The 25,377-nt window shown below is 38.3% G+C and overlaps 1 protein-coding gene across 3 annotated transcripts in view; it reads left to right on the forward strand.

Annotated features, from left to right (window-relative positions):
- SGK3 (serum/glucocorticoid regulated kinase family member 3) overlaps nt 1–25,377 on the forward strand; it is a 130,554-nt gene that overhangs the window by 478 nt on the left and 104,699 nt on the right. The gene's annotated exons all lie outside the window — the stretch shown is intronic.

Raw genomic sequence — 25,377 nt, forward strand, 5'->3', positions numbered from 1 at the left:
AATCTGAGATTAATGCGTTACTACCCTTAAGTTCTCTGTGATTTAAACCTTTTCCGTCTCCTTTAAAGTGAATTTGGCTCTATTGATTCCCACAGCTTTAGTGTTGATATGTACCATCTAGAGTGCTCTGAGATTTTTAGATTTGTCCTTTTTAGTGGTGGTTAGTTGGGAAGATAGAAAAGAGAAAGAACTCATCTCTTGAGACTTAAACTCTTTCATCATTTAATTTTGCACAGTAATTTCTGAACCATGAGTAGAATTTTGGCCCTGCGCAAGAGACTATATACTTGAGATGCAGGTACACTTGAGATGAAGGAATACACATAGAGCACTATAGTTCCCAAATCTTTATTTAAAACCATTAGACTGTTGTGTTTTGACGCTCTACTTTGTCTCTACGTTGAGGATTTACCCAACCTATCTGGGAAGTGACTTATTTACTTAATAAACACTTAAATGGTTCTTACCACGTGCCTGGGCTCCTTTTTAGTGTTTTATAAATATTAACTCAAATTGTTAACACAAAATATTAAATTATAGCGGTACCAGCAGTGAAGAGGTTGTGTGTACTTAAGTTCCCCAAATGTCATTGCGAGAGCTTAGAAACATTAGAGGAAGTTTCAGGCATATTTTAGGGACTGGGTGTGCCTTCTGGCGCACTTGGCTACCACTCCTGTAAGACAAGCCGCCACCCCTTCACTCCCTGGGGGAAGGGAGTCTGGAGCTATGGGAATGAGACCTCTTCCTTGCAGATCTCCGCCAGATCCCTAGCATCATCCGACTGTAAGACAGTCTTTCTCATCCACCATAGTGCCCATCATTAGCTAACTCCAGAGAGACCAGAACTTCCCCCTTTTCCAACTGCCCCTACATGGAGCCTAATTTTGGTTTTAAAAGGAGCTTTGTTCCTATCTGACAGTTGATGAAACCATAGTTTAGTGAAACGTACTATAAAATAGACTGCTTTTGCTTGTACACGTCAACGTAACAAATAATGCTTCGTAATTTTACTGCCCTTTGCTATTGGTAACATTGAGTTGATAGATCAACCTGGTAGGTGTCCATTTTGTGATTTGCAGACATATAGAGAGAATATTTTTCTAGAATAAAGTACCCTCTTCAAATGAGTCCTTGGCCTGATGGTAAGATTGGTAGAGACCCAAAATGGTGAATCATGGTTTTTGTCATTATGGTGATTATCAATTTGATTTCAAAATCTGCATGTCATACTAGCTTTCTCTTTCTAGATTTCTCTATCTCCCATTTAAATTTCCAGAGAGATGATTAAATGAGACTCTGAGCCTTATTTAATAGGATTATGAGGTGTCTCCTGGAAGCAGGAAAGCTCACTTTTCCTCTGATACAATTTATGGTACAACAGACAGTGGCATTCATGAACTCAGTTCAGTGAAATGACTACTAACGCTTTCATGGTTTACAGAGTGCTTCCAGATAAATTTGTGAAGTTGGCAGCCATTTTTTATTCCTGTTTTTACAGATGAGGAAACTGAGGCATAGAAATGTAAAATGTTTTAGCCAGGATTGTACAGCTGGTGGGAGAGAGAGCTTGAATAGAGAGCAGGTATGTGAACAGTGCCTGGCATACGCCAGCCTGTAATTAACATTGTGGAATGAATGATTCCAAATGACTTCAGATTTCTTGCTCTTTCCAAACATTATGCTTCTCAAATACTGTAATTGACTTATGCCTAAGAGATTTCCGGGCCTATACCAATGTCTCTCAGTTACTTCGAACAGTATCTGATACAACAAACATCTTTTCCACTAAAGAGATGAGGATGCCCGTGGACTCATTTCTTAGGATTTGTCAACTCTGGTTTTTGAAAAAGCAGTAGGTTGGTTATTTAGTTCTCTTCTCAGACATCTTTCTTTTTTCCTGTGATTTGAAGATAGTTTAGATTGGAGGTATGGTTTCATTCTTTGAGTCGACAGCTTCCTTCTCTCTCCCTGCTCATTGAAGGTCATTTTTAAGGACTACAAATCACTGTAGGTTTTCAGTGTCAGTGAACTCAATTAAGCTACTTAGATTTATGATCAGGTTCAAACACAATGATCATAGGTATTGTCATTTTTTTTAAGCACCTGACACTACTACTGTGTTTTTTGAAATGTTGTAAGTACTTTAGTATAAAGGGTCTCTTTTTAAAAAGTTTTATTTATTTAAGCAATCTCTACACCCAACAGGGTGCTGGAACTCACAACCCCAAGTTCAAGAGTCGCACACTTTCTGACTGAGCCAGCCAGGAGGCCCTAAAAGGTCTTTAAGAAAAAAAAAAAAGACCAAAAAACCCCTCAACTATTTATGTCCTTCCAGTATAATCTCTGTTTCCTAAAGTATGTGACCTGCAGAGAGTTAACCTTCAATTAGAGAGGAAACTATGGCTATTACCTGCAGGGAGGAATTGAGCAGCATGTCATGGAAAAAAAGAGAGATGGGGTGGCCTCTCCCATGAGGGATATTAGGTGGTAAGAAGCCCTTAATGAAGCCAGACTGAGTCATCTGCCTGTCAACATTCTTCTGTGTGGGGGTGGAATAAAATACTTTTGAAACCTGTCTTGTTTCAGAAACCACTTTACCTTTTCTGATCCTCATATTTTCTCTCTCTTTTTAATGCATGTAAATTACTGACTAAACTGCTGATTCATGAAACTCAAATTATGTAACATGTTATTCCTGACAGAAACAGCTCCCACATTATTTTAAGGGACTCAATGCTTCTGTTTTCCTTTACCTATTCCATTCCTTATGGTGGCATCTTTGTTCTCATTTCACTTTTTTTTTTTTCTATTTCATGGAGAAAAGTAAATCTAAGACGTGCTGATTCCACATCTTGTAGTTCATGTCAAAGTAATTTTAACTCAGTACTTTGAATTGTCATTGCTGAGAAAGACAACGTGGAAATCAAATGTTGAAGGCTGAGTCAGAGCATCGATAAGTAAAATTTTATTACCTGTCTGAAGCTGAGCCAGGGGGGTTTCAAAGGGAATTAGGGCAGTGTACAATATCCTTGCTTTTGTCCAGTTTCCCAGGACCTCTCCTATTTCCCACAGGTCCTGAATACCTGTCTTGGTCCATCTCCTAGTAGCCGCTATTTCTTTTATTATTCAAAACCAAAATCTGCTTTCCTAGGGGGGGGTGGGGGGGTGGGGGGGGTGAGGGGGTTGGGGGGAAATGGAGGTGAGTGAAGGGAGGGTGAAGGGAATTGTTGTAAGGGTAAGAGATTGATAATATGTAAGAGGGAAGACAGGAGATGTGTGAGTGAAGTAAGAGATATTTAGTGAGCTCTCATGGTGGATTTGTGCAGAGTACTGGCCTCTCCCAATGGGGCCATAAATATAGGGAAGACCTACATGGGATCAAAGAATGTGCCGCAAGGATTAAAAACAGCTACTAGTGTGTGATATTGGCAGGCAGAGCTCCTTTGTACCACCAAGTGGGGAAGGATCGTTATAGGTAGCTGTTGCTTCGGGCACCATATGAGTTTGTCTGCAGATAATTCAAATGTAGAGGGCTGGTTTTGTGGCTTTTAACTTGAGAATAGGAATGATTTGACAGGCTTTTGGTTGCGTTAAGGCCTGGATTTTGTACCTTTTTAAAGGCATACATTTTTTGAAGACTGTCTATAGTGTTGAGATAATGTTATTCCTTTTACTCTTTTGTGATTTTAAATAAATGACATTGTATTTGCATTGCATATAGTAATGAATATGATTCAGGTTAATTGCTTCCATTCAGGTTTCTGATATATTTACTATGCCGGTCTATACCAAACTTTTTTTTCTATAGGTAAAATAGACTTCATATATAATCATTCATACACAAAACTGGACTCGGTGATGGACTAGCCATTCCACAGACAGCTGGATGAAATGTCCTCAAGTACAGTGGGGCTAGTGACTAGAGTCATCAGTAGGACTTGACTAATTATTTGCTCAAGTTCAAAAATGAGAAGGACCTTTATTACTCTAGTTATTTACCTCCCTGCTTTTTAAATAAAAATGGATTAAAGTTAACTTAAAATGATCTGGTTTCCAGCTCAGAGTCCATATATGCGGACAAACATATGTGTAGGACCAAGTGTATAGCCTACATAATCTAATGCACATGTATGTTACATATATGACTAGCTAAGAAGGAGTATAAGAATCATATCCTTAGTTTCCCAAGAAAACACTATACATCATCTCTTTCCCTCATTTTAATTTTATTATTGTCTCATATTTTCTAAACATTTTAATTACAAAGGTATGCATGCCTTTAAATTCAAGCAACTGAGAAGGATGTTAAGTAAAAAATGAGTCCTCTCCACTCTAATCTTACCCATTCTCAGTTTTATATCCTGGTAGACTTTTCCCCACATTTATGTAAATTTGTATATCTATAAATGTACATGGAGGTTTTGTTTTTAAATATTTTGTTTATTTATTTGTCAGAGAGAGAGCACAGGCAGGGGGAGTGGCAGGCAGAGGGAAAAGCAGGCTCCCCGCTGAGCAAGGAGCCAGATGCAAGACTCCATCCCTGGACCCTGGGATCATGACCTGAGCTGAAGGAAGACACTTAACCAACTGAGCCACCCAGGTGTCCCATGTATATTGAGTTTTTTTTTTTTTTAATGGGAATCATTCTACCCATTATACTCTTTTGTTTCTTATTTAACACTTTATCATCTATACATCTATAGATCTACAAAAATTTTAATTTTTTTTTAAAGATTTTATTTATTTATTTGACAGAGAGACAGTCAGCGAGAGAGGGAACACAAGCAGGGGGAGTGGGAGAGGAAGAAGCAGGCTCCCAGTGGAGAAGCCTGATGTGGGGCTTGATCCCAGAACTCCAGGATCACGCCCTGAGCCGAAGGCAGACGCTTAACGACCGCGCCACCCAGGCGCCCCATAAATTTTAATTTTTAAATTAAATTTTGTTAATGGGAATCATTCTACCCATTATACTCTTTTGTTTCTTATTTAACACTTTATCATCTATACATCTATAGATCTACATAAATTTTGACAGCTACATAATGTTCCATTGCATAGCTAATAACTTACTCATTTTCTAGCTCCATTACTTATATGTTCCCTCTTTTGTATCTTTTAAAATATATTTAAATCACCAAAGTAATACAATTTTTCAAGAAAAATTTAAAGAAAAAGAGAAACTAAGAATTACCAATAAACCCACCATCCATTAATAATTGCTATTAGTATTTTAAAGTACATCTTTCTAAACTTCTGTGTGTATCCATATTTTCAATGCCATTTAAAAAATTTCTCTTATACAGGCTTGCTTTTTTGATTAGAGAATCATGTTTATGTAGCCAACCAACGTCATAGATTCCATGCATGTTTGAACCAGGTATTTTGCAGTTTCCTGGCCACCTGCCATACCCTAAACCTGGATAACACTCATGGAAATTTATCCCACTGCTCATCAAGGGGGTGAGGTGAGGGTACATGGGTGGATTGATAAATCCATCCAAATCAGCATAAATCTTTCTAACGGAGGTCAGTTAATACTTGTATTTTCAGCACATCTAAAATACAAGATGTTTAAGAAGAGAGATGATGGAATAGCCATATGTAATTGTGATCACTACAGGAGCAGCAGAAGTAATGGACTTGAACCAAGGAAAAGTGTTAAATTCAGTTAAAAATGAGAATAGCTGAACTTCAGATGTTTTGAAACAGTCTCCTAATGATGGTTTGGAGTGCTTGGTTTAACAAAGCTCCCACCAATGGTAGGAATAGATGACCTTGAAGTTCCTTGTGATCCTATTCTGTTATAGGCTGTCTCAGAGTTAGTAACACTTGTCTTAGTATAATTTCATGCATACAACTCCCTTGTTGCATACTAACTCCACCAGTCTTCCCAGACGGCATCTGTCCAGGCTAACATCTCTCCACCCACTGAGCATGGGCACAGCTATCACCCACACGTTCTTCCTAGGTCTTCTTGCCGCCTTTCCCCCTTTCTGGAAGTTTAGTACCTTTTGACCTTTTTCTTTTTTCCTTTTCTTCCAGCTTTTGCTTTCAGGAAGTTTCTGTTCTTTCTCCATCCCACTCTCTTCATTTTGGTCTTGAGCAAAAAAGATACTAATCATGGTGATACAGTTAAGAACAAGCCTTTAATAAGGGAAAAGAAAGCTTTTAGTTTGGGAGGGAAGGTAGACATTATAAAGAACTAGTGGTTTCAACCTTCAAAGCCCTTGAGAATACCCAGTAATTCCTTTCAAAATTTCCACAGAGGTCTCCACCCACCTCCTCTTCTGTAAATAAGCTGGTTTTCCTTAAGCATTGGCATGTATAATAAAATTTAAAACTGTTTATAATTGAGGGGGGGAGTTCATGTCTTTGCAATTTAGCATTGTTTTGTGCTACTTTTTCCCCTTTGAAAATGTTAGCTATATTATGGATTGAATAGACTGTTTTAGATAAGACAACTCTTACCTTCAGAAAATACATCTAGTTCTGGATATCTGGTTTAAAACAATCTCTTTGGTTTTAAGTAAGTTGAAGACTTAGAAGGCTATTTTAGATAAAAGGTTAGCAATCTTTGAGAAGTGGTATGTCAAGATTCCAAACCCTTTCCTTCCAGATTTTCATCAGCAGAGATATGCTTTGGTGAGAAGCATAGATCGGCCTTTCATCCTTAGGAGTCAGAGAAGAAGCAATACTGGTTGCAATACCGGAGACTCTCCCAAGTCAGGCCCAGGTAGCCGACTTCATCAGCTCTCCTGTAAAGGTGCTTTGGCCAGATGTTTTGAGGAGCTCCACACCAAAACAATAGCTGCTTAAGCTACACTGAGAAGAAAGGCCTATTTTTTTCATAAATATTAATAAAAAAAATTTTTTTAAGATTTTATTTATTTATTTACAGAGACAGCCAGCGAGAGAGGGAACACAAGCAGGGGGAGTGGGAGAGGAAGAAGCAGGCTCTTAGCGGAGGAGCCTGATGTGGGGCTCGATCCCAGAACCCTGGGATCACGCCCTGAGCCGAAGGCAGACGTTTAACGACTGAGCCACCCAGGTGCCCCTAATGAAAAAGATTTTGAAAAGACATTTTTATTCGGCTTTCAAACAACATGATGCTAAAATTGATGCTGGCTTAAACATCCAAGTTCTATATCATTCGTTTATTTGAACTGGGTCAGTAAACATCCAGAAGTTAAGACTTTGCTATAATTTTTAAAAAATTGTTCTTGTTTTTGTAGTTCTTTGTGTACATAGTTGGGATTTAATCCATTCTGACATAAGTAGCTCTCTTTTCTGATTGATCTCCTATTACCCCTACTCTCTCTTCTCATGAATGTTTGGTTAATTTTTTTTTGTCTGTAAGGCAGTGATTTCTTTTTAATTAATGAAAGATAACACACTTGCATGTCTTAGCGGAGAACATTTTTTAAGAGATTTATAAGACTATGCTCCCTTTTCTCCTTGAATTTTTTCCCCTTCCTTTGGATTTCCTTTATTCTGATTCCCACTGACAGTAACGTCATTTATGTTTCGCATTTTAAAAGTCCACACGTGTGCGAACAGAAGTCCCTGTCCTGTTGAATTTATTTGTTGCTTTCATTGGACATTTAGGATTAAAAATTTGCCTTTGGAGTGCAGAATGGTATTGATAAATTGATACTTTTATGTGGAAAAAAATGAAGAAAAAGGATGTATTTTTTGCCTTGCTTGTCTAGGCATAGAGAGACTCTGGAAGGCTACTAAGAAATTAACAGTGTTTATCTATTTGGGATTGGGTGGTGAGAGCTGGGTGGGTAGGGACACGGGTGGGAAAGCAGACCTTTCACTATGTCTTTTTTATATTCTCTTGGTTTGAACCATGTCAATATGTAACCCATTGTAAAAATCATTTTTAAAATCATGTCCATTGGTTTCCTGACTTATAGAAAATAAATCTATCCTTTTCTGTTTTCCTTTTTCCATATGTCTTTAGGAAAATTGTTTTATTTTTTCTTTAGGAAATTTATTTTATTTTATATATTTTATTTATTTTTTTAAAGTTTTATTTTAATCCCAGTTAGCATACAGTGTTTTATTAGTTTCAGGTGTAAAATATAATGATTCAACAATTTTATACATTACTCAGTGCTCATGATGACACTTGTACTCTTTAGTTCCCATCACCTATTTAACCCATTCCCCCCACCCACCTTCCCTCTGGTAACCATCTCTATAATTAAGCGTCCGTTTCTTGATTTGTCTCTCTCTCTCTCTCTCTCTCAAAAGTAGTTGTTTTAAATCTTTTTAAAAGAATCCTGGTGTAGTCTAGTCTCAAAGGACCATTTCGTGGGCATCTTGACCTGTTCCCTTCTGCTTTGTCAAGTGTGGCGTCTTAAGATTCAGTATGAAGCCTTCTCTTAGGAAATTTTGATCCTGCAAATACAGCCAAGCCTTAAGTTCTTGTTGGCTTATTTGATGAATCATTTAACTGAAATTTTCTGCAACATTCTGCCAACTGGATATTCAATTGTTTCCTAATAAAACTGCCAGGCAATAACAACATAATTACTGCAAAGTTAGTAGATTTTTTCCCCCATGGTATCTTGTATCTTATCATCATCATTATAATTTACCTACTTAAGAGTATATGAGTTTCATACTTGTAGAAAATAAAGGTTGGTTTCCTTTAATATTTACATAATTATGCCCTTTTTAGTACACACTAAGCCAAATAGTTTCTTTCATCTGGACTTTTGTAGTTTTTGTCATTTGTGACCTGTATTTTACTTTGTGGAGAGCAAAGAGAAAGGAATTAATATTTGTTGAGTATCTACCATGTACTAGGTGCTTTAAGACATTATTATTTTTTTTAAAGATTTATTTATTTATTTGAGAGAGAGAGTGACTGCGCACAGCAGGGGGAGGGGCAGAGGGAGAGGGAGACAGGCAGACTTTGTGCTGAGCAGGGAGCTGGACAACGCATGACCCTGTCCCAGGACCTGAGATCATGACCTCAGCTGAAATCAAGAGTCTGACGCTTAACCAACTGAGCCACCCAGGCGCCCCAAAACGTTTTTTTATTAAATATTCAGAATAACTCTGGGGAGTAGGTGAGTGGTTTTATTTTACAGATGAGCAAATTGGGGCTCAGTGAGGTTTTGAAGGGAGCTATATGTAAGCAACACAGGGCAGAGTTGATCTGAACCCTTCTACCTGGATTTACTAGGAGGTCTCCTGTGCCTTTGAGGAGGGGGTAAAGGCTGAATTGGCTTAAACCCCTCATCTGAAAGAACAGGCAGAATCGATTCACAGATAACTCAGATTACCATCTGCTGTGAGGTAGTGATTAAATGAGCTTGAAGACTGGTTTTTCAGGGGCACCTGGGTGGCTCAGTTGGTTAAGCGTCTGCCTTTGGCTCAGGTCATGATCCCAGGGTCCGGGGATCAAGCCCCACATCAGGCTCCTTGCTCCACGGGGAGCCTGCTTCTCCCTCTCCCTCTGCTGCTCCCCCTGCTTGTGCTCACTTGGTCCCTCTCTCTCTCTCTGTCAAATAAATGAAATCTTCAAAAAAAAAAAAAAAAAAAAGAAGACTGGCTTTTCAGTTTTACTTCATTTTTGTGAGATTACATTATTTTGATTTAGTAACTGGTGCTAGACTTCAAGAAGAAAGCTGACTGAAAATGTTTTAATTTTTTTTATTTTTTATTTTTTTAAAGATTTTATTTATTTATTTGACAGAGATAGAGACAGCCAGCGAGAGAGGGAACACAAGCAGGGGGAGTGGGAGAGGAAGAAGCAGGCTCATAGCGGAGAAGCCTGATGTGGGGCTCGATCCCACAACACCAGGATCACGCCCTGAGCCGAAGGCAGACGCTTAACCGCTGTGCCACCCAGGCGCCCCTGAAAATGTTTTAAATATCATATATTTCTTGCTTAATAGAAAAGGGCCTAAAATTCTAAATTTAATTACTGAATGGGTTAAACTCTGAACATACAGGTTTTGAGTGTCTTATGTTGGTATCTGCAGAGGTATTAAACACCTACTATTAGCAACCAGTGCCCAGTGAATTTTGCCAATTGTAACAAATGCTGTTGTCATGCTATTCCTAAAATCGCTTAAAGGTGATAATCCGCAGCACTTATGTAAATCTGGAGATAGATCCATCAGCAGGTCCGGTCAATCATTATGCTGATCTTTGTTGGATGTTAGCTAATGTAGGTATACCATGTATCTTGGCAGTTACCGGGATGAGCTCGTGTTTAACCAAGTAAGAATGAAAGAACATTTTATGTCTCAATTGATATTATTCCATTATCTAATGTATTTATGTTCTGGGCAAAGACAGTAAGAAAGATATTGAGGCAATTCAAGTGATTAGAAAGTTTAAAAAGAAGCAGAAGGTCACAGATAGTGAATGAACAGGATAGAATAAGCCCACCCACAACATACTCTGGAATCTGTTACACTTAATACTTTAAATATTTTTTTAATTTTTATATTCTTTTTCCATTGAATTAACTTGGCATCCATGTAAAAAATCAATTGACCATAAATGTAAACATATATTTCTGTACTCTCATTTTTATTCTAATACCAGTGCCCACTGTCTTAATTAGCTCAGTGTGGCTTTGTAGTAAGTTCTAAAATCAGGAAGTATGAGTCCTCCAACTTTGTTCTTTTTCAAGATTGCACTATTTTGGGGCTATTGAATTTCCATATGAATTTTAGAATCTGCTTGCCAATTTATAAAAAAATGACAACGGGATTTTGATAGGGATTGCATTGAATCTGTAGATCAATTTGGAGACTATTGCCATCTTAATGATATTTTGTGCTCAGTTCCATGAACATGGGTTGTTTTTCCATTCGTTAAGATCTTTTATAGTTTTTCAATAATGTTTGTAGTTCTCAGTGTATGTCTTGTGCTGCTTTTGTTAAAATTTATTCCTAAATATTTTATTCTTTTTGATACTGTTATAAATGGAATTGTTTTCTTAATTCATTTTGTGTTTCCTCATTGCTATTGTATAGAAATACAACTGATTTTTTTATTGAGGTATAATTGACATAATGTATTAGTACAATTTATTTTTATTTTTAAAAAATATTTTATTTATTCATTTGTCAGAGAGAGAGAGTGAGAGAGAGCACAAACAGGGGGAGCAGCAGAGAGAGAGGGACAAGCAGTCTCCCTGCTAAGCAAGGAGCCCAGTGTGGGACTCGATCCCAGGACCCTGGGATCATGACCTGAGCGAAGGCAGACGCTTAACTGACTGAACCACCCAGGAACCCAGTGCAATTGATTTTTAAATATTGACCTTGTATTTGTAATCTTGCTGAATTTATATATTAGTTTGAATAGTTTTTTGGTGGATTCATTAGGATTTTCTATATACAAGATTATATTATCTGCACATAGAGATAGTTTTACTTCTTCCTTATCAATCCAAATGCCTTTTATAATTTTTTCTTGCCTAATTGCTCTGGCTAGAACCTCCAGTACAATGTTGAATGGAAGTGAAGAGAGCTGACATCCTTGTCTTATTCCTGATAACAGGGGAAGAGCATTTAGTCTTTCATCATTACATGTGATGTTAGCTGTGGGTTTTTTATAGATGCCCTTTATTAGCTTGAGGAAATTCTCTTCTTAGTTTGCTGTGATTTTAGCATTAGCATGTTAGATTTTTCAAGTGACTTTTCTGCCTCTATTGAGATGACTGTGTAGTTTCTGTCCTTTATTTTGTTAATACAGTATATTACATTTGATTGGTATTCAGATGTTAACCCAGCTTTACATTCCTGGAATAAATCACATTTGGTCACGGCATATAACACTGTATATGTTGCTGGATTTGGTTTGCTGGTATTTTGTTGAGGATTTTTGCACCTATATTCATCTGTAATTTTCTTGTGATATCTTTATTTGGTTTTGTTATCAGAGTAATACTGGCTTCCTTGAATGAGTTCCTTCCTCTTCTTTTTCTTTAGGGGGGTGAGAGTTTATGAAAGATTAATATTAATTTTTCTTTAAGCTAGACCTTGGCTTTTATTTGTGGGAAGTTTTGTTTTGATTACTAATACAGTCTCTTTACTTGTTACATATCTCTTTAGATAGTTTCTATTTCTTTAGTTTGTTTCGGTAGTTCTTTTCTTCTACAAATTTGTCCATTTCATCTAGGTCATCTAATTTGTTGGTGTACAACAAATTTTTACTTCTGTGAGCTTGATAGTGATGTTCCCATTCATTCCTTATTTTAATAATTAGTCTTCTCTCTTCTTTTTTTTTTTTAAAGATTTTATTTATTTATTTGAGAGAGAGAGAGAGAGAGAGAGCAAGAGAGGGGGAGGGGCAGGAGGAGAAGCAGGCTCCACGCTGAGCAAGGAGCCTGATGCAGGACTCGATCCCAGGACCCTGGGATCATGACCAGAGCTGAAGGCAGGCGCTTCACTGACCGAGCCACCCAGGCGTCCCTAGTCTTCTCTCTTCTTGATCAGTATGGCTAAGGTTGCCAACCTTGTTAATTTTTTTTCAAAGAACCAACTTTTGGTTTTCTCTATTGTTTTGCAATTCTCTATTTCATTGATTTCTACTCTAATCATTATACTTCCTTCCTTTTGCTTGCTTTGGGTTTACATTGATCATCTTTTTCTAGTCTCTTAAGGTGGAAATTTAAGCTGTTGATTTTTAGATCTTCTTTTTTAATGTAGGTGTTCACAGTTACACAGTTCCCTCCAAACACTATATTGAGTTCTAGAAGGCTTGGTTTGTTGTGTTTTCATTTTCATTTATCTGAAAGTATTTCCTGATTTCCCTTGTGATTTCTTTTTTTTTTTCTTTTTTCTTTTTTTTTCCCTTGTGATTTCTTCTTTGACCGCTTGGTTACGTAAGAATGTGTTGTTTAATTTCCACATATTTGTGAATTTGCTGAATTTCCTCTTGTTATTGCTTTCTAATTTAAATCCATTGTTTTCTGAGAACATACTTTGTATGATTTCTGTCTCTTTAAATTTAATGAGGCCTTCTTATGGCTTTCCTAGAGAATATTTCATGTGTATGTGAGAAGATTGTGTATTTTGCTCCTGTTGGTAGGAATGTTCTATAGCTGTCTATTAGGTCTCCTTGTTTTATAGCGTCGTTCATGTCTTCTCCTTCCTTATTGATCTTCTGCTTAGATATTCCCCTTAATACTTTTAAGGCATTATTTTAATGTTTCATATTAGTATAAATATAAAAACTTATTATCAAGATAAAAGACTCAAATGTGAACTTATAATGTTGAGTGGGTTATTTAAACAAAATTAAAATTAAAAGTCATGGGGCGCCTGGGTGGCACAGCGGGTAAGCGTCTGCCTTCGGCTCAGGGCGTGATCCCGGGGTTATGGGATCGAGCCCCACATCAGGCTCCTCCACTATGAGCCTGCTTCTTCCTCTCCCACTCCCCCTGCTTGTGTTCCCTCTCTCGCTGGCTGTCTCTATCTCTGTCAAATAAATAAATAAAATCTTTAAAAAAAAATTAAAAGTCATTTACTTTCATTACTTTTTAATATTAAAATTTAAATGTAACTTAAGTTCAGTGGTATTTTCTCAGGTCCATGATTCTTTTGTGTCTGTGTGACAGGATTTGCTAATAAAGTGCACTAAAATATTTTTTTCAAATAGTATTGATGCTCATCTCATCTCAAATGAATCAACACTCTTATTTGATCAACTTACCCGCTAGGAATTAAGAGTTTACTTGCTAACATGTGGTAGAGGTGACAGCTCCACAAAATGTAACAAATAGCACCACATCTTCACTCTAACCAGAACTGGTGAATAGTCGAATTTGCTTATTTTTCATTTTCTCTCTCTCTCTCTTTTTAAAGATTTTATTTTATTTGAGAGAAAGCACAAATAGAGGGTGGGGCAGAGGGAGAAGCAGATCTCAGAACTTGGGGCTTGATCTCAGGACCCCCAGCCAAAGGCAGCCACTTAACTGACTGAGCCATCCAGGCGCCCCTTATTTTTCATTTTCAATGGTAACATTATTTGATCTAGACCTACATGAATTCTATGAAATACACATTTCAAAATTTGCAGTGGTAAAAAGGCCATGTGAAATTCCGTTAATAGGCAATTTAAAATTTATCGATGTATGAATACCAGTAAATTCTTTTCCTCAGCTAAAAATACTTGGACATTTTAGTGCCATGTGTTTGTGAAGACAATATAATTTTACTTTGTAGCATATATGGACATTATATTGCATTTTTAAAATAGACTGTTGTTTTGAGATTATAAAAAAGCAAATAGCCACATTTTAGTGTGTGTGTGTGTGTGTTAACTGTAGTTAGAATGATCTCTGATTTAATGAATCCTGTCATCTAACGGTGACCGTTTTGGAAGGCCATTTGGCCTAGGTAGATGCAGGGTGTGGGTCAGGGGCGCCTGGGTGGCTCAGTCAGTTAAGCAGCTGCCTTGGGCTCAGGTTATGATCTCAGGGTCCTGGGATCAAGCCCCACACCAGGCTCCTTGGGACTGAGCCCCACATCAGGCTCCTTGCTCAATGGGGAGCCTGCTTCTCCCTGTCCCTCTGTTCCCCTTCCCGCTCATTCACGTTCTCTCTCTCAAATAAATAAATTTTTTTAAAGGGTGTGGATCAGAATATAGAGGAAAAATTGGACATTTCTAGATTACCCAGATTTTTGGATTATTAGAGGCAGCAGCAGTTTAGGAGAAAGCATAGATTGGAGAACAAAGTCGCTACAGAAGAATCAAAAAGAATGTGATATGGAAAAAGTATAGACGTGGATGATGGAGGAGGAGGCAGCTGCAGAAGTTTTTAGAGGTCCTTGGCAAAGAAGCCAGTGCACAGAAATGGGTTCGTAGGTTTTCTAAATCTTTATCTACCTCTGGGGGGGGGGGGGAATTTCTGAGAGTGAAGTGTGTCGTTGGAGCACATCCTCTTAAGCAGTGTAGTTATTGCAGTAATCGAATTTCCTCTTTCCATTTAGATCATGTGGCAGTATTCTCTGCTGGCAACACGAAACGTCCAAAGGGGTGAATGTGATTGTTTTATTAAGTGTTTTAAAAATCTTATGAGCTAACTTAGAAAAGTGATGATGGATGTAAAAATGTTTCGCATAGTAAAGGGCACAAAGTAGGAATGTGATAAATATTGGCTGATAATAACCTATCCATAATATTCTATAATACTTAATAGCCTTGTCTAGGGAATTTAGAAAGCCCCAGTTATAGTGTTAGATCTGCCACTAACTTATTAAGGGGTCCTTAGCAAGTCACTTGATTTTCTTTGATTATAAATTACTGAAATTTCCTTCTACCTCTAAAATTCTATGGTTCTACTAAATCCATATAGAAAAAAAAAGCTTTAAATAAAGATTATTATTTTAATAGAGGTGGAAGTTTTGTTGTTTTTCACAACTTTTACAATTTTAGCTAGGGTACACTCCATGAATAAGATTCTTTATAGCATTATCTAAAGCCAACCACTGATTTATTTGAAAACAAAGGGTTTCTTTACAGTGTCATTTAGCCTGGCTTTGCCATGAATCCAAGAATTATTCTACACTAATCAGAGAACAGTAATTCAGTTGTACTTAAATTTAGAGTTCCACACAGCCATTCACGAGAGATGAATTGAGGTGAACAAGTACTTCTAACTTAATTTGCAAAAGTTCTAAAATGTACGGGTGAAATGCAGTGTAGGAAAGTGAAAAATGAAAAGTAGGTTGGAAGTGTGGCTCAGATCAAGCAAAGCTGTTGGAGAAACGATTGCTACTTTTTGTTATATTTTCTGATCTGTGTGATTTCTAGGAAAAAATTAGTGATGTAAATTGTAGAAGCATTTTTACCATTTTGGAATGTTGGTGTATGGTGTGGCTGTTAGGTAATGAATCGGCATGGTCGGTCGTTTTTATTTTAGAAGGAAGCCAGTGCCTGTACGGGATCAAATCCATGTAGTTGTAAAGGAAAAAACTCTTGTTCTCCTTCACACACAATACTCTGAACAATTCTGTACTCTGGTCATAAATGTGTGGTAGTTTTTCAACACACCAAGCAATTCTGAGACACCAGCTGAGTGTCCTACAATTTAACTCAATCCTTACACTGCCTATCTGGAGATCCCTCAGATTCAGAGCTTGGTTCTATAGAACTGTTTCCCCGCACCCCTTCAGCCAACAGTGCAAGGCCAGGTTGTTACCTGTTCTTTTGACCAGCAAGCTATAAAATAATTTACCATGACTCCCTCCTCATGTTTGATTAATTTCCCAGGGTGGCTCACAGAATTCAGAAAAAAGGTTTACTTACTAGATTGCTAGTTTATTATAAAGGCATATAACTCAGGAACAGCCAGGTGGAAGAGATGCGTAGAGCAAGGTATATGGGAAGAGCTTCCATGCCCTCAGTCAGGGGTGCACCACTCTCCCCACACCTCCTTGTGCACCAATTGGGAAACTCTCTGAATCCTGTCCTTTTGGTTTTCTATGGAGGCTTCATTATGTAGGCATGGTTGATGAAGTTATTGGCCATTGGTGGTTCTATTAAATCTGTATAGAATTTATTCAAACTCCAGCCCCATTCCCTTCCCCAGAGTTGAGGGGTGGGTGGGTATGTGGGACTGAAAGTTCCAACCCTCTGATCTAATCAGATTGGCTCCCCTGGTAACCAGTCCCTATCCTTGTTTTACCTTGGCGTTTTCCAAAAGTCACCTCATTAACATAAACTCAGGTGTGATTGAAACAGGCTTGTTATATGAATGACAAGAGACACCTGTTTCACCTTTATTTCTTTATCACTCAGAAAGATTTTAGGAGCTCTACCAGAAACTTGACAAAGACCAAATGTATGTATTTCTTAATATAAATCCCAGTATCACCATAGTATATGGTTTGGTTTTAGGAGGGAAATTTTGCTCTGAGACTGAGTTTGTCTTCCCCAGTGTGAAAATCAGTAATGGGAAACCTCACTAAAATGGTGGTTCGGCACGCAAAGCTCCCACACCCTACCACTCGTAGTCAACTACACACCCAACAGAAAGAGATCGACCTTGCGGGTGGATACTACTTTACTATCTCAGCAGAAGGAAGAAAAGCTTACCTTATCTCACTCACACCCAACAGCCCAGCCAGTAAAAATCCACTATACTTCCAGCTCCTGGTGTACTCCAGTGGATTTTTTGTTTATAACCGCCTTCCCAACTTACCCCGTTCTCTGTAAAAGAACCTACTACTCCTTTGTTCTCTGGACTTGCCTAAGGTTTTGCTGCAGCTTGCTTGTCCGGTATTGTAATTCTGTTTTATTCCTGAATAAACCCATCTTTTGCTGGTAAAATAACTGGATGTTTTATTTTTAAGGTCAACACCTGGGGTGCCTGGGTGGCTCGGTCATTAAGCATCTGCCTTCAGCTCAGGGCATGATCCCAGAGTCCTGGGATCAAGCCCCACATTGGGCTCCCTGCTCTGTTGGGAGCCTGCTTCTTCGTCTCCCACTCCCCCTGCTTGTGTTCCCTCTCTTGTTGGCTGTCTCTCTCTCCATCAAATAAATAAACAAAATCTTAAAAAAAATAAGGTCAACACCAACAATTTATTTAATGCAGGCTCACTGTAGGCATTTCATAAGCCACTAGCATACAGGATAATGTCTCTTAATAAGCCAATAAAGAAATAACAAACTCCAAAACAATAATAGATCAGAAATCACATTATTGCTCCAGGCAAGGGGAGATGAAAGAAATAAAGTCCAAATTTAGTTAGGGAAAACCTTTATATAGTCAGTACTCAGGAGACAGAGCTCAGCCAACTGAGAGCTGATGTTAAGCAGCCAGAGCAAAAGTAAAATGTCCTTTGTTGCTGGAGCATGTTGGTAAGGAACAATGGCACTGATGTTGGTGGGAAAGATGTTCTTCCTAGGGCCACTGCAGTTTTCAGCACTGTCGGTAAAAGAGTTGCCTTTCCTGCACCAGGACCCTCCAGCTCACCAGATCTTGGGAGAGCTATTTAGATCAACAACGGGTAGCCTTACCAGAGTGAATACTCCCAGGTAGTCCTCCCAGACTCTCCATGTTTATACTCTAAATGTCCCCTTGCCTTAGTTCCTGCTTCATATGTTTTATTGATAAGCCCCAAGCAAGGCCCTCGGCAGCTGAGCTATGGTGTGCTTATCAACGATAATGGATGAGATGATGAAATCCTGACACAACTTACTTCACTCCTACATCAAAATAACTTTACTCTTAAGAACGGTTTCGTTTTTGTCATAAACAAGTAGGTTTGAAATCCTATCAAACCAATATACAACATCCTTGTTTAAGGATTGTTAGAATTATGAGAACCAAAACAATTTTTTCCACCTCCATTAAGAGAATACAGTACACTTTAAATATCTCTGTAATCTTTAGTGGAAAAACCAGGAGGCAAGCCGTTCAGATGTACTATAGGTTTTTTCTTTTTTTAATCTTAAACTCTTACTATTAAAGTTCATTTATTATAATTCTGTGTACATTGCTTTAAGTTTAGTTTTAAAAGGAGGGAAAAGTGGAAAACAAGTTGCGAAACACTAAGGTAATAGATGGTGGTTATGAGTCATTATGGTTTATTGTGCAAGTATGTACGGTAGTAGAAGCATTTATCAGACACAGCTGTCTTAAAATGACAGATTCATCAAATCCTCAGTGAAAAGGAGCCTGTATATATTTAATGGAAGTCTCTTCTCATGGGCTTTCTAATCATTAAAATATAAAATTTGGGTCACTTGGAGAAGGTTCTGGGTAAATGACTGTGTTGAGGACTATATTAATTTGTTGGTCAGCATTTGCTCTTAAGTCTTTCTAGGACCCACAAGATCTAGCCCTATCTTAGAGGACTTTCAGACTTTATACAGGTAGAAAGCAAGGAGTATTTTCTCATTCTATCTAAGGTAGTTAGCCATAGACTTAACATTTTGGGCTTAAAAAGTTATTTTCCTTCAGTTTAATGTCTGTCGTTGAAGTTTACCACTCAGATTTCAATTTTAATGTTTCTCTTTCATAATTAAAGCAGAATGAATCTTTGGACTGTGGCATTTAATAGAACCTTTATTCAAAGTTTTATATAGTCATATGTAAAAACAGAATACTTCTTTAAAATGTATACAAGATGGTCACAAATGGAATGAATGTCAATGCCAGGCATGTTATGCATAGAAGTAGCAGGTTGCCTTGGGTGACTCATTTTTTTAAGCTCCTTTGAGAAATTATACTTAAATGTGATTAAGAATGGGCATTCTGGGGGTGCCTGGCTCAGTTAGTTAAGCATCTGACTCTCAGTTTTGTCTCAGATCATGATCTCAGGGTCGTGAGATTGAGCCCCACACTGGGCTCCTCACACTCAGCGCAGAGTCTGCTTGAGATTCTCTCTCCCTCTCCCCACCTCCCTTTCTCAAATAAGTAAATAAATAAATCTTAAAAAAAAATAAGAATGGGCGTTCTGGACTTACTTACCCAAAGTGTAGTTCAAATAGTGGTTCAGCCACCACTTATGAGTTTTTCACATAGTAATAGGACATATCTCGTAGGGTTGTTATTAAGTTTAAAATAAATAATACTTGTAAAACACTTAACACAGTGCTTGTGATATAGTGGGTGCTCAATAAATGTTAGTAATTAATAATATACTAATCCTCCTGTATCTGTAGGTCATAAATTCTAAGACCCTCAGTGGGTCCCTGAAACCCAGGATAGTACTAAATCCTATATATATTATGTTTTTTCCTATGCATACATATATATGATGAAGCTTAATTTATAAATCAGACAGAGTAAGAGATTAACAACAATAATTAATACTAAAATAGAACAATTACAACAATATACTGTAATAAAAGTGCTGTGAATGTGGTCTCTCTCTCTCTGAAAACATATTATTGTACTGTATTTGACATTCTTCTTGTAATGATGTGAGATGATCAAATGCCTATGTGATGAGGTGAGGTGAATGACATAGGCTTTGTGAAGTAGCATTAGGCTGCTATTGACCTGATGATACATTTAAGGATCATCTGCTTCAAACTGCAATTTACAATGGGTAACGAAACCCATGGAAAGCAAAACAATGGATAAGGGGGACTACTGTGTTCTTAATGGATAAAATTTTATCCATTTAATTTTGTTTCTCTTTTGTTAATTACTTCAAAGGAAGACATATACCACAATTTTTTTCTTCATAAGTCCTAAGAAGCTTTAGGAAAGAGAGAGAGAGAGATCTGGAGAATGGCAATGAAATGATTCTTCAGAGATTATTCCTGACCTAAGCTGAGAGATGATAAGCCTATTCCCCCTGTTGTGTCCAGCCCGTTGCCCTTTTTGGACTACACAAGCACTCTATGAGTGGTTAGAGCTACTCCACTGGTTTACATGCATCTTTTGCCTATGACTCCCAAATCATGGCTCCTACACTGACCTTTATCCTTTGCCATTCAAACTGGTATGTCCAATTGCCTACTACCAGATAACTAGCTTCCCATAGTGCTACCCTACAGGTAGTTCAAACTCAACAGGTATAAAACTAAATACGTCTTCTCTACCCTCCTCCTGATGCCTCACCCCCACTTTCCACTAGTTTTGTCTTCCTTTTATTATCCCTATTCAATTTATGGTATCCACATGCATTCTAGACTTCTTTGTCTCCCTTATTGCCTACATCCTGTTTTTTACAAAGTCCTCCTGATTTTACCTCCTATAAAGTTCTCAAGTTTGTCTTGTCAGTTCTATGTCAACTATAGCCCCTTGAGGCCTGCATCATCTCTTGCCTCTTTCTCTGGATTTCTCTGACCCCATCTTGATCTTTCCCCATCTTCATTCTCCATATAGTCAAGATATGACCATTGTAATTCCTACATACAAACACCTTCTTCATTTCCTATTATCAAGTCCAAGGTCCTTAGCATGGCTTATCATTGTGATCTTCTGATCTCTACTTATTTACTAGCTCTTCCAGGCTCATGCTCTCAGCTCTAATAGTAACTACTTCCACACATACTATGTGTGCTTGGAATACTGGTCCTCTGCTCTTCACTAACTTGTCCAATTATCAGTTCTCAGCTCAAGAGCCGCCTTCTTTAGGACATCTTCCCTAACTTTCATTTTCTTCCCTGTACTGTCTTCCAAAACAGAACCACTTGCCTCTCCTCTGTATGTCCACTGCAACCTCTGGATACTTTTATCTTAACACACTGTTTGTTGTATTGGAATTATCTCTTGTAGCCCATCAGGAAGTCTTGAGCTCCCTGGGACATCTTTAACAGAGTGCTTTTTTCCAGAGGTGAAGCCACAGTTGTTATTAAAATTATTTATCAATACAGGAGCACTAATAGTGTAAGAAAAGAATAAGTAATATGACTTGGTTCTATGAAAATAATATTAAGCTCAGTCATTTTATGTAGACACTTTCCCAATTATACTTAAGCATCATAGGCTCCCCTTACTACACCAGAATGCCAACATTAATTTGGCTCAGCTCTCAACAATTCGTATCCATTTCATTAAAGGTCAGGTTATAGAATATGAAGTTATTTGATTTAATGTAGTACAGCTCATAGAACATAGTGGAACCTCAAAAAATGTTTGTTGAGTTGATGAATACTAAACCCAGTCTATGCAGACTGGGCCTCTGTGGTTAATTGCTCATGTTAGACCGGCCATCTGCTCACACTTTAAAAAACAGGCTAAAAAAATGGAGGAAAAATTCCCCCCATTCTATCCTGCATACCAGAAGAGACTAATCTTCTTAAAGCCCTATTTTAATTGCATGCCTATCTTCCTTAACCTACAATAGCTCTTTATTAGTTCAAGCCCAAGCTCCTCACCCTGTCTTACCTATTCAACCTGATTTTGGGTAGCAGCTTCTACAGAATCATTCTGTACAGTTAGATGCACTTACTTCATAGGCAGGAAGTACGGATTGGTTGTTCTTACTTGAACCAGATTTTGGCTTTTCAAATCTAGGCTTTAGCATCAGTGGAGACTTTAAAATTATATGTTGGTACACTAAACAAAAATTTTGTGTTCATTAAATATTGCTCAGTCTGGGCTAGGCACTGGAGCAGAGGATGGGGCTTTGGTGATAATCAAACTCAACATAACCTTTGCCCTCATGGAGACTCCAGTCCAATTGTGAAGGCCAATAATCATCATTCAGGGTAAAAAGTGCTAGCCCAGGAGAAGTGCTCCAACCCAAGCTCACAGCAGGAGCACCTAACCCAGTGAGGGGATCAGAGAAGGCTTCTTAGGCTCCGTGACATCTAGCTCGGTGTCCATGCGCTGCTGCTGTGCCCTTTAGCTGACATGAGGGTTCACGGAGTCCACGTGTTTTAGCCACAGCTGACATTTCTCTGTGCGCTATCTGATCTGTGTTGAACAATACATGTAGATTCTTTTTCAGTGCAGTTCCAGAACATCATATAATGTACATTGGGAAATATTTACCTTATTTATATACCTGGATGTTCCTGTTACACAAATAAACATCTATTAAATTCTGGGGGGAAAAATCTAGCTTGGTGGCACAGGTTGAAGGAACAGCAGGTGCAGAGGTTTAGTGGGAAGAGAGGCTGGTATGCTCAAGAAAATGAGAGAAGTTTCTGAAGGCTAGATCTCAGGCCCAAGGAGCCATCTGAATTACTGGAGTAGATCATGAAAGAAAAGAAAGGGATATCTCTTTGTCCTATCTGAGACTTACTTCCTCTTTTCTTCAGGGTCTAAATTATTCAAATAAATTCATTCTTTTCTTTCATGGAAGTTTTAAGAAGAAAAATCAGAATGAATAAAATAAGCTTCTGTTGTTTCACTGCTCAGCTTCTATTCACATATTATGTTGCTTTTAATTTATGTAATTTATGCATAGAAAATTAATAAGTCACACTGAGATGGTATAGGCATCACTGTAGTTTGCTAACACCCCCATCCACCTTGGAACATTTCCTTGGATCTACTCCTTGGATCTCCATTGCTATCAGAATTAATTAGACTCCTAAGCAGAGTTGTCAAGGCTTTCACAGTTAGTCTTCAACCTACCTCTCTCTATTTTCTAGTCGTCTCTTTATCCAGACCTACCCTTTGCCCTGCCATACCTTTAGGACACCCTGTGTTTTCCTGCTTTTGAGCCTTTACTTACATTCTCTTCATTTGAAATAGCTGCCTTCCCTTTCACTGCCTGTCAGATTATGATCCTTTCTTGAAAACTCAGTTCAAATTCTTTTTCTATCAAGTTTCTGATTTTTTCCCTTTCCTTCTTGCCGCCTCCAAATCTCCAGAAGTGTTTTCTTTTTTCTTTTCAGTAAAACATACCATAGTCTTTTGCAGTGTTTTTTAAAAATGTGGGTTGCAACCCATTAGTGACTTGTGAAGTCAATTTAGTGGATTGTGATCAACATTTAAAAACCTAGATTAATGCGGCGCCTGGGTGGCTCAGTCAGTTAAGCGCCCAACTCTTGATTTCTGTTCAGATCATGATCTCAGTGTCATGATCTCGGGGTTGTGAGATTGAGTCCTGTGTCAGGCCAGCGCTGAGAGCAGAGCCTCCTTAGGATTCTCCCCCTCCCTCCTCTTTTGCCTCTCCCCCCTCCCTGCATGTGCACGTGCAGACGTGCGCTCTCTCTCTAAAAAATTTTTTTTTAAATTATAAAAACCTGGAATAAAACAGACCATGATAGAAAATATCAAAATATGTTGTGTATCAAAATGAGTACAAATTTCCCCCACTATCCAAAAGTAGGTTCCTATGAATCCTTTTGTAAACCCGAACGGTGTAAAGCCAAGAAGCAATTACCATTAATTTGTATGGAAACAATTTTGAATGTTCCTGGATCCAAAAAGTAACCTCTTGGGCTTTTCTTTTCTTTTCTTTTTTTTAAAGATTTTATTTATTTATTCGACAGAGAGACAGCCAACGAGAGAGCTAGATCCCATAACGCCGGGATCACGCCCTGAGCCGAAGGCAGACGCTCAACTGCTGTGCCACCCAGGCGCCCCACTGTTGGGCTTTTCTGATACCGTAGGACACATCTTGCTAGTGGAGGCCCAGAATGAATCGTAGGTGAAGCACAGGTGCTCACAGACACAGTTCAAAGCTGGTGCGGCTTGATGCTGAGACGCTGAGTGTAGTTCCGGGCGGGGAACTGGGTGGTGCCACTCTGGCTGCTTGGGGTGTGTACGTTCTCCATAAACGCTCACTGCAAAACAAATGCTGAATGCTGTTTTTGCGTTTCACCTTTTTGGTAAAAGCGGAAATCCTCTTCAGATTTCTTTCAGTTAGCGGAAACAGGTACTGAAGTAGGTTTTTCCTAAAAGCAACGTGTGTAATACAAACTTTCAAAAAGCAGGGGAAACCTGTGATATTGTTCTATGGTACTTTTGTTGCAGATATGTGTGTGTTTGCGCGCGCTGGCCTGTCACGTAAGAAATATTTCTTGGGGCACCTGGGTGGCTCAAATGATTAAGCATCTGACTCTTGATTTCAGCTCGGGTCCTGATCTGGAGGGTCTTGAGATGCAGCCCTGCGTTGGGCTCTGTGCTTAGTGCTGAGTCTGCTTGAGATCCTCCGCCTCTGCCTCTTCCCCTGCTCTCTCTCTCTCAAACTCTCTCTCTCTAAAACAAATAAATACAGTAAATCTTTAAAAAAAAAAGAAATATTTCTTATTATATAGTTCTTGGTAAAAAAAAAATTTTTTTTTTTGAAGAACAGTGGTTCACATTATATCTATGGATTAGCTCCCCAATTAGAATATCTGTTACTTTAGGACAAGGACTTCTCACTTGGGTGCTAAATATTCCACCCTCTCCAATTCATATGGTATCTAGGGTGTTTTGTTCATTGTAAGTGTTGATTTTCTTTGAGCTTGCCTCTAATCCTTCCTAAATCCTTTAATGGCCTTTCCATAAAATTGCCGTTACAGTTCATTTAGTCAAGCAGATTGGAATCTCCCAGTTCCATCTCCTCCTCTGGAAAACTTCTCCAGGATTCCTCTGTTCTCCAGTTCCAGTCTGGGTTGCTGCAGGATTGTCATTCTGTGAATTCTCTTTGCCTCTTAACCTGGGCTGGATCCCTTGCTGCCTCTTTTGTGGCTTATTCTCTTATTTTGGTAGAGCACAGAGTCTGATAGCTTAGCGAGCTATTGTACCTTCACATTTGAGGGATAAATTGGCTGCCTGTAGAACTCTGATTGAAAACTGTTTTCCCCTCAGACTTTTAAAAGCATTTCTCTATTGTCTTCTAGTTTCCACTGTTGCAGTTAAGAAGCCATGTCATTCTTATTCCTGAACTTTTGTATGTGACCTCTTCATTCCTGTCTGGAGCTCTTAAGATCTTCTTTTTATATTTTCTATTCTAAAATATTACAGTGATCTGCCTCGGGAGGTCCTCTCTT

Source organism: Ursus arctos, unplaced genomic scaffold, assembly GCF_023065955.2.
Source record: "Ursus arctos isolate Adak ecotype North America unplaced genomic scaffold, UrsArc2.0 scaffold_6, whole genome shotgun sequence".
Classification (NCBI taxonomy): Eukaryota; Metazoa; Chordata; class Mammalia; order Carnivora; family Ursidae; genus Ursus; species Ursus arctos.